The sequence below is a fragment of the Hirundo rustica genome, chromosome 1 (assembly GCF_015227805.2).
Source record: "Hirundo rustica isolate bHirRus1 chromosome 1, bHirRus1.pri.v3, whole genome shotgun sequence".
NCBI lineage: Eukaryota > Metazoa > Chordata > Aves > Passeriformes > Hirundinidae > Hirundo > Hirundo rustica.
Window position 1 is genome coordinate 94,735,872 of NC_053450.1, and position 11,027 is coordinate 94,746,898.

At 38.5% G+C, this 11,027-nt stretch overlaps 1 long non-coding RNA gene across 1 annotated transcript; it reads right to left on the reverse strand.

Moving 5' to 3' along the window:
• Positions 1-2,723: 2,723 nt before the first annotated feature.
• Positions 2,724-10,600, reverse strand: LOC120755939 (uncharacterized). The gene is made up of 3 exons (XR_005701941.2): positions 10,257-10,600; positions 8,633-8,694; positions 2,724-2,870 (listed from the first exon to the last, which is right to left on the reverse strand). It is a non-coding gene; the product is annotated as an uncharacterized LOC120755939 (long non-coding RNA).
• Positions 10,601-11,027: the final 427 nt, after the last annotated feature.

Consider the following 11,027-nt stretch of genomic DNA (forward strand, 5'->3'; position numbering starts at 1 on the left):
AAACCCCAAAACATCTCAAATGTGTCAAGATGTTTCAGAGTAATCTTTCATTGAGCAGGACCTGTGAAACCTGTCTTAGCAACACAAGCATCCATTTGTTACCTTGTCCGATGATTTACAAGGAGCAATATCTTGACAGGAATATTTTGTGAGAAATAATGTTGTTCTGCTATACCTAATATACACTGTGCTGCAGAAGACATGAAAAGTTACATTTTAATCAGGCGTCTACCTCTCACTGTACAGTTCCTCTCAGCCACTGAATTTTTTCAACTCTATGCAGACAACACCAGCCCCTGGCCTTTCAAAGTGTATTGCAATTAATAGAATAATTACTTGATTGAAAACTCTCCCTCTTGAGCTTTACCACTGTTTGCCTCAAAACAGAGGAACATACAGGAAACAGAGAATTACTCAGCTACCTACTAATTTCACATGAAAATGAAAGTCCCTTCTGTTCTAGTAGACTGAATTTTGGAAGAGCAGTTAAAATCTGTGAAAGGGCTTTACCTCTCAGCTTGGACAGATTTAAACCATCAGTATATTTCTTCTTCAAAGCCTGCCTTTCTCACTTTGTTCTCACAGTTCATGAGTGTCTCCTTGCCCATTTTTCCCCCTCAGAACTTATTTGCTTTTCGTCTCCACAGCTGACCTGCCATGATACCCATGCAAGGCAGTTTATCAGAGTTCCTTCTGCTCCCCATTTTATCATCATGTCCCAACGGATAACCACAATCCAATGATCTGAGTGCCCTTCAAATCCTCAGTCCTCCTTACAATTTGTCAACTGACACTGACAAAGAAATGCCATTATGTCACTTATCTTCCTCCATCTCTCTTTTGAAAATTTATTCCCATCTACACCAGTAGCCAACTACTGTCTCTGTGTCCTTGGTGGAGCACTAAATAGCCATCAACAGCCTGGAGGAGATGGAGCAGCGGTTGGCTCAGTGACTTGGCTAGACTGAAGACAAGGATACAGTGCTGCTAGTACAGGAGCCAGGAGCCTCATGTTTGTGGGGCCCACTGCTAACCTGTACAAGGGGAACAAGAGAAGAGGAACATTGTGGAGAAAAACTGGGTCCTAGCCTCAGGCTCCCTGTGACTTTAGGTCAGCCACTTCATCAGCTTTAACAGACACTTTCTGACACATCAAAGCAGAAATACTGTTCAGAAATGCAGCGAGCTTACATCTATCCAAAAGACTCAGGGAGAGCAAAATGCAGCTGCTTCATATAGGTAAAGGGATTAGGCTTGAAGAGGTTGGATCAAATTTTAATCATGTCAGGAGAAATCCACCTACATGCCCAGGGAGCAAAAGATCTAGTCCAGGAGATGCAAAGAGATTGTTGCTGCAAATGCACATGCTTACCTTTTCCAAACACTTCAGGCAGGACTTGTTCTGTGCACTCACAGAAGCTTCTCAGCTGCCTGCCCAGCACTCATGCAGTGACTCCCAATTAATTACCCATTCCCTGCGCTCCACCTGGGTTTGCTGCAATTGGAAAGCTGTCTTTTCATTCCCATCTCCCACAAGTTCCCAAAAGCTGGGACAAATGTTGGAAGGATTAAATCAAATTTAACAGGGGGGTTCAAAACAAAAATAAAATACAAACATGGGAGGGAACAGAGGAATGAGAGGAGATACTCATCCTCAGTGGTGCCAGGATGCAAAAGGAGTGAGCAGGTTCCTCCCAACCATTTACTCTGCTACCACATTCTGTGGAGGGCCCAGTAGCAGGCTTTTCATCCTGCAGTGTGCAGCCGTTTTAGAGACAAGGGGAAGCCTGATCTGCTTCGTGCCAAGACGGCAGCCCCGGCACCCGGGGTGTCCTGGAAATACGCCCTAGCTACAGCCACTCTGCCTTTGTTGGCAGGCGGCACCAAGTGCCATTCCTGGTCATTGTACACGCTCATACAGACTAATCATCTCAGAGGTTATCCTAATGAATTAGCAGCTGCTGGATTAGATGGGCTGCAGGCGGGCTGCAGGCAGGCTGCAGCTGAAAGTGAACTGAAATTTTCTCTTATACCTCTGTTTCTAAGCATCACATTCAGTTTCCATCTATCAAACTATTTTCCCCCCTTTTTAACCATTGGCTCTGTTGCAGACCCATTAATTTGAACAAGTTTTGTTTGACAAACTACAAAATTTGAATCTATCCTTTTAAGACTCAGTGACACTTCTAGTCTGTTGTTAGGTCTCTTAGAGTTTCATTGTCAGGCTGACAATAACAGGTATTTTTCAAGCTGTAAGGGCTGCAGACCAGGAATTGTATAACTGGGAAAACAAAATGTGACCCACATCTAATGGCTCAGGAAGCAAATGTAAGAAAACAGTGATTATTTGTCAAGTCTCATTTTAAGCCTATTTCAGGACCTTCTAAACATGGAGGGTTGAACAATTTGTGTCACTGCCAATTCCTTAAAAAAAAATTTGTCCCCTCTGCTGTTTCAATTATGCAAACTGCTCTGTATTTACAGTGTTTACACTTTCAATAAAAAGATCTTAATATCTAAGCAGACAGGCTAGCAACTTATCTCCCTCTGCCTTCTTTGAGCATTTATCACAAAAGGTTATTATTTCCACAGGACTGTGCAATTAGAATTCACCCTTTATTGATCTCTGTAATACATTGAATTATACATTATCTAAGTTGTTACTAAATAGCTGTTTTTGAGTCTCATTTCATTTGCAGCTTCAGAGTTTGGTCTTGCTTGCACCAGCAGAAAAGAACTGGGACTTTTGTTTTTCAGCCTCTCCAGCAGGTACCAACAGGTCTGATCTTCTCTGATCTTCCATGGAAGTCAGTCACCCACACAGACTTTCAGACAAGGTGATGAAAGCCAGCTTCTCAACTGTCTGATATCTGGGGAAATCAGTAAATCAAAACTGATAGCTGCAGTTAGGCAACATCAGAGCGTCTGACCCATATGGGTAAGAGAAAGCCATAGAACAGCAGGGATCTGAGAAAGCCTTTAGAAGAAGCCAGCAGAACACATGTCATTATGCACAGAATACACAAATATTGCTGATGGCTTTTTTTCCTCCTGTTCCCCTTTTGTTCCAAAATGATACTTCTACTGAGCTTTTTCTCTAGATTCCACAGTTCTCAGTCCTCTGTGTAACTGTAGCTAATATTTTTTCTTCAACTAACAATAATCCCCTAGACACATTATTGGTTTAAGGCTCAACCCAAGAACAGAAATAGGACTTGCCATTCGAATTAATAAGAATGCATTAGCATGTTTTATAAACTCCAGCGACTGTTATTCTGGGGATATTTTGCAATCTGATGCCAAATTTGGATTTAAATTCTGGGGACACCAGAATCACTGCTTGTGATCTGACCTAAATGGTCCCAGATTGGGTGCATTTTAGAGATACAGGTCTATATATTCCATGCAAATACTCATGTGAAAAGGAGATAATAGATCAAATATTCAAGCATAAGAAAAATATTTTTAAAAATTCCCCAAATCCTAAAGAAAAAACCCACCTATAATAAAAGCAGACAAATAGCTATAGAAGAGGGCTGCTGACAGACAAGTTCAAAGAGCAGTTTCAGATTTCACTTAAATTTTTTACATGGGGAATCTCTTTCTGATGACAGGTAAGCACATTTACCTCTGTACAGCATGGCACACTTGGTCAAGTAATGTAATGTTCTCTTCCTTCCCCTGAACCTCGCATCTTCCACATCCTTAGCAATATGAATGTTTTAATACAAAAGCTTCAAACAAAGCCTGGGCATAGGGTTGTGGAAAGACCACACAGAGTGAAACAAATGCCTCCACAGGCAACAGTTTAGCAACCAGTGCAGTACAGACGAAAACTGCTTTCACAGCTACTACAGAGATTTCTGTTTATGTGCAAAAAAAACCCCCTCAAAAACTGATCCAAAGTTCCATGCATGAAATTCATTGAGATACAGGTGGTTTAAATGAAAGTTTGACTGAAGACCCACATTTATTTCCCTTGATGCCACTTTTATCACCTCCATGGTAATTTTATTTTTTATATTTTAACGCCAATAAAACATACTTGCCTTTAAATTAAAAGACTATCTATTTCCCTCTCAAGAATATTTCATCTTCGAGGGCTGTATTGATTCTGAAAACTTCACATTTAGTGTGAATCTGTAGCAGAAAACTCAAAATTACCTACTAGGAGAAGCAAGCCTGTGAATACCACATGTAACTTCACTGTACCCATATCTAGTATGTTTAGAGGTTGGCTAATGAAACCCATTTAAGTAAGATGGTCTCCTTTTGCATTATATCTCTGCTTACTATTTATGGCCTGCTTGGGCAACACTCTGTTAAAACCTCATTTTAAAATCACTGCTTTGTGAGATGACATTTTAATGCAGTCAGTGCTCATCTCCAAAGTTCTTCTGTGAAAAAAACTGTGTCTGTTCTGAAGAGATAAAGCAAGAACACAGACGGGCTCAAAACCCCTCACGAGGGGGCAGAGATTCAATGCTATTATTTCTGTTCTCTCCGCTTCTTCATTAAGTAGTTTCTTAATTAAAAGCCTTTTTTGTTTTGTTTCATTTTTGTTTGACAGAAGCAAAACATTTGATCTGCTAAACCCTTTATACCTGGTCAGATATGAATCCCTCTCATCCTCTATCACCACAGGACTACATTCAATCCTCCTCAAACACTGGTTCTGCCTTGGAGCCCATAGGGATTTTGCACAGCCTGAATTTATATTAGTTCATACAGTGCATTTTCCTTCTCCCACTCTCTACCCACACTTTGTCAGAAAATGTCTGTTGACTTGCATCGATGAGGATATTAACAACCGCGGGGAAACTTTTTTCCTGAGTTTGTCTGTGCAAGCTTGACACGCTCAGTGCCACAGTCTGTGCACAGCTGGGCAACTGCTGCCCAAACATGAATACTCATGACAGATGAGTTTATTTAAAAGCTGTATCTGATACTGATGACTGGCTTAGAACACCTGCCTGACCAGCACCACAAGAGATCTGCCAGGCCAGTGAAATACCAACCATCACTCATCAGCAAGATTTGAAACTTGGCTAATAGTTAATTTTCTGACCTATAACTCTGCTCTTTCTGTTTATGTGCCAAAGTATGAAAGATGAGGGGGGCAGATTTAAGTCACCTGATGGCAAACATATGCCAAGATTTACTTGCACTTCTTGATGTTGTTGTCATTCCACTTGAACACAAACAGTTACATGGAGAATAAAAGAAAACCAGAGCTAATTTAAACACTGACTTTGCTGTGCACTTCTGCAGACACTGCCTTCTTTACAAGAGTCCTGCTACAAAACTTCAGTCATTCAGCAACTAAACAGCAGTGCTGATTGTTCACCAGGCTGGCATGTTGAAAGGGGATTCATTCCTCTTAGCATGGCACTAGAAGTGCCTGTCTCTCTCCATACTTAACATAGAAACACCTGGGTCAGCAAACTTGAGAATGGTTAAAGACAGCAAAGCTGAACACCACCTCCCTGCCCCTCCCCCCCTCCTTCAGCTCTGCAGCTTAGAACAACCACAGATATAAACCAGGTGTGTAAAAAACAGTGTTTCTCACCAGGAAATTTGGGAGAGTTTGGGTCTCATAGCCAGAACCATTTCGGTCACCCACTTTACTAAGTGAAAGTAAGAAGGATAATTAAAAGAGCATCAGGGCTTGGCAGGAGCACAACCACAGCAGCCAAGGCATGAGCAGCTCCAAGAAGAAGCACACAGACAGCCTGGGGACAGCAGGACCTTTGGAAGCTGAATGGCCAGCAAATAACTACCAGAGCAACCTGCATGGCAAACACTCCTCTCTCCGGCACTCATGTGTTGCAGAGATGATGGATGCCATCCACCCATGGCAGCACGATTCAACTCCACCCTCCAAGGCTGTGTCCCAAATGCAGAAAATTAATTAGAACAAAGTCACGTTGCAAGACATCAGACCCTACTTGGCAAAATTTTCTTGAAACTTCTAGTAATCTCTAAAATGATTGCCTTACACTCTTAAGGGAGAAACACTCCCAGTGACAGAAGTAATCAAAAAAAGAATTTCTGTTGAGTTTTTCCTCCCAAAACAAAGGAAAATCTGGATAAAAATCAGGTGATAATAGTCATTTAATGAAATGAATCCATGAAAGAAAAAAAATAAGCACATGACTTCTTGAGCATGCAGTGTTCACTGTAAGTTAGTTTAGAATGTTCATCTTGGTTTAACTCTGAGAAATATGAAAGAAATTGCAATGCTGTACAAGAAAGGCCTAAGTAAGGGGTTTTCCTTTAGATATGTCTCTAAAATAAGCACAAAAATAAAATTTGAAAATGGCTGCATTGTTAATTCATCAGCTAAAAGGAAGACTTACACAGAGACAGACAATATAACCTGAGCAGGATCCAAATGCTGATCCTGGTATTGAAGAAAATTTTAGTTCATGACTCAGTGTCAGAGAAAATAGATTCTGCCTTTGGATGTACTATTTGTACAATACTAATTAATTAATTAATACACGTACATACTTTGTACGTACGTGTATTCATTATAATGCACAAAATTAAAAGGGATGGTGAATTTGACCATAGTATATGGAAATTGTGAGTGCTTAACCCTTCTGAAAGAAAGGATTTTAAAACATAGAGTAAATCTAAAAAGGGTTTAATAAACATCAAGTAATAGCATAAATGTTATTCTAAAAATCATTTCCCTGTTATTTTGAGAACAATGTCACAAAGAATTTTTGGTCAGTTAGTTGGTTAGTTTTTGGACAGTTATTTCCAGACACGTTCTGTAGGTGTTTGCAGGAGCTGTGTACCTCCGTGGTCCACCTCACATACCTTCTCTAAAAGATAGATACCTTTTATTGATAACTAAAAAATTTGTTGGATACAATAGAATGGAAACACTACTTAGATTAACCTTTTCTTTCCTGTCCACTAGGCATTTTAGGCTCCTGTCATTCGTCAAGTTTTTCAATTTTTGATTGCTTGCAATTTTCACTGTTATTAGATTGAAAACTGCAGAATTCACTATTTTATCAGTGGAAAAAAACATTTCTCCTAATTGTATATTATAAATACAATTTTTTTCCCCAAAATTATCTTTTACAGATTCACTGTTGAGACCCCAAATTATTCTTTCCATGCTAAATATCAACTATGATTCAATACAGGAATTCAATAGCTGTATATACATCTAAGCATCAATTTTATTTTTTTTTTTTGTATTAATTTCAAAATCGAAACTAGATGTCTGTCTTTTCCTAATTCCTTCACCTCTTTTTAGATCCCTCTAATAATACCAGCCTATATTTATGAATCTTCAAGATGGACAATAGGAATATGCAAACAGCACAACTGGTGATTGAGGACCACTGACACACTATATATTTCCTGAGCTCTTGGTAAATTTTCATACCACCACAACCCTGACAAATTAGGGAGCAGCATAGGCAAGCTCTGAGATATGAGAGTTGCTATCTTTTTCCTCCCTAATTTTAAAATGCATACCAAGATTATAATTCAAGCTGTCAAAAGAAAGATCTTTTCAAGACATTTCAGTCTTGAACACATTTATTTACAATTTTGCATAAAATGCCCAATTACTAGTACCAGGTTTGTCTTTCCACAGAAAAACCTACATTGTGAGAGACCAGTATCAATATTTATTAAGTTCATCTAGGACCTGCTTTTAAGAAAACCAAGAAGAGAAAGGCACCTGATTTCAACAGTACAAGATTCAGTCCCTAAACCCCTAAATCATATAACCCAGATATAAATGTAACCTCTGCCCTGAATTCTTGTGAGTGAGAGTTCTTGTGGATTATTTGCCTTGCCCCTGTAAAGACACACTTTTGAAACACAGTTTTTATGTTAATGGTAGTTATGCAGCTGAATAGATTGGTTACACAACTTCAGAATCAGTTCTTGAACAGTTATTTTATTTATCCCAATCTGCATATTTTGCCACCTTTGTGCTAAGCAGCAGGTAATAGTAGTTAAATTAAATTAATAGAAAATGCTGTTAAGTCTATAAAAGTGAAAAAGTTATAATCTAATGTTCCTAAGCCACCATCATTCCATATGTCATAAACCCTATATTTCCTAAAAAAAACCCCCAAAAAACAGCTAATAAGGGAATCCAATCAAACCTTCTCTATTTTTAATGTGCTTATTGAATTTTGTCTGTTTTATCGCATAATCCCACTAAACTGATCAAAACTTTCAAAGAATATATCAGCAAATTGAAACTCCTTCATGGATTACCTAAATAAACATCTATGAATTGTATTTTATAAGTCACTGCTTATTTTCCTTTCCTATGTTTGCTCAATACTAATAATTTAATCAGGAAGACAACCTATTTATAGGAAATGGAAGAGATATGTGTTTCCACAGTGTCTAATTAAATAAAACTAAACACTTTTTTTTCCCCTTTTTTTTGGAAATTTTCTACAACATTTGTAATAAAATGTGTTCTTTTGATCAACATTTCTTTTTCAGAAATCTCTTGTAAACTCTTTATCAGACTTGATTTATCTAAGACACGGAATTACAAATTATTAATACTACCACTACGACTAGAGTTCCGTTCTTTGTCTTGATGGATCTGACTGAATAGCTAAGCAATTTCAGAACCTACCTCAAATCTCCAAATCTTGAGTTTGTGAAAACAGCTGCTGTGGAGATCTTGGCTTTTTGGGTCTATGATAATAGAAGGAGCACAGAATGAAACAAAATCAAAAGACTAACAATTTTTCAAGTTTCCAAAATAGTTAGGGAGACGGTAAAAGGCACTAAGACATAAAGACAAAGTAGTTTATATTTTTTCCAGACTGTTCTACTCATCATTATTGGTACCCCCTAAAACACTTAAATAAAGAGTTTCTGATATCTGCTTTTTTTGTACACCTCCAGAGTTAAAGGAGATCTGTTAATAATCAGTATGATACCTCAAAATTAACCTAGTCAGACTGGAAAATATCTTAGTTCATTATTAAAATCTCAGGTGACAAAGAGGAGATTTACTAAAATTATGCCCAATAGAAAAACAAATGTATATCACAAACAACAGGAAACTTTGAAATTAATTTTCATTTCAAGTACAATAGTGATTTTTATAGTATGTTTAGCCAATCAGAATAGTCCTAATACTGCAGAAAAATAAATATAGTTGACCACAATTCCCAGCAACACAAATAGTCTATGAGTGTGATAATAAAACAGATTCCTACTAATATGTAAGTACACAAGAAATAATAAAGTCCAAAATCAATACTGGAATTTACATTTTTATGTAAAGATGTAAATTCTGTTTCTTTATTAGAATTAATATTGTAAAGAGAGTCCAAGTCTTTAATAGAATAAGAACCAAGACATCAGTATTTCCATGTCTGGAAAATCATGGTCTGATTTGGGACTTTAATTTCTTCAGCTTGTTGCCAATAAAAAAATAAAAAAATAAAAAAAAAAAAAAAAAAAAAAACCTTCTACAAGCTTTCAAAAATTATTTAGAGGTGAGATGAAGAGGCAACATGAACAGCACATATTTCACTTTTAACTCCAAGGCCATCCACAGCTGTCAAAACCATGTCAGAAGGAACAAACATGGATAATACCTGAAATGGAGTGGTCACACCAGTAGCTGGCTGACAGTGCCAACTCAAAGAGTAGTTTGTTCCCATGAGCTGACCAGCCAACTAAAACTGAGAATACTCCCCAAACACAAGAGATGACTCATGCAGGGGGGAGTTAGAAGGGATTAAGGTACATGCAGAAAGGGCCAGCAGCAGTCAAGTCAGTAACTCAGACGTGCCTATGTGTCTGTTACCTGAGGTGCAGCCTAAGTGATCTGAAGAAGTATCTTCAGTTTAACAGAAGAGCCTAACAAAGACAAGAGACTACTGTCTGGAATGTTAGGAGCAGAAACCAAGTACAATGGGACATTTCCTCCAACCACTGCCGGCAAGTGAATGTCAGCAGAGTGCACAGCAGTCGCCTGAAGCTCTTGCATTCAACCCTGTTGTGCTGAAATGTCAAACAGGATCTTTGCCACTGGCATAAACATTTTAGAGAAGCTTCAGGGAACATACTACAGTGCTTACATCTCTGCTAGTTCTCATCTTGCAACACAGGAAAGATCCCTCAGAAACAAACATACGCTGTGGCTTGTAGCAAAGACTAGGATTTCAGCTAGATGAGCTTTGGGAAGGAGGGGAAGAAAGCTGAGGTTTGAGAGATTATAGAAAGGTCAGTCACATGCTTACCTTACACATGCCGTACTTTCAAAACAAACTGAGGCCACATGGTACTCTTAAATATATAAATAATAATGTTCCCTTAGCATTTATAGTCTGATATCCAAAGTTCCCAAGGAGTAACAGAAGTCAGATGTATGGAGGAGGGTGTGACACCAAGGCCCAACTCAGTGCTAAAAGAAAAAGTACTTTTCTTTGGCTGTCTTTGTGCTTATCAGGGTGGTGATCACATTAAATGGCAGAAGACAGCAAAAGGGCACTCCAGGCAAATATTCTTTCATAGCTTCATGGCCTGTGTGAGATCCTGCTCCCCAAGAAAGCATTCTTTAAAGAATCAGTGTTCCTCGTCCTAACCAAACCCTGCAAACTTTGAGGCATAGTACAACACCTCATGAAACCCTTGCAGAAGATACAGGTTCCCACAAGTGTGAACAATTAGAAATTATCAAGTAATAAACGAACATCCAACACTTATAACCAAGAGGATAGAAAAGGCAAAATACTGCAGTAATGATCTGCATTTTTTCCCACAAGGTGAAGTAGTCATTGATTTAAAAACACTGTGATGTGCAGTTTTATATAGAGACTCCATTCCCACTCCAGCAGTTTCCTTAGACAAGCTTTACCAAGAGGACAAGAGATTACATGTATGCAAGCTCATGTTTAGAGGGCAGTGTGATGTCCTGAAAAGACAGCCAGCCTTGCTACTTTTTCATCCCCTGTAAAGAATGTACATGACTGTGGTAGGATTGTTGAGAGTTGTGAGTTATATGGGGCTAT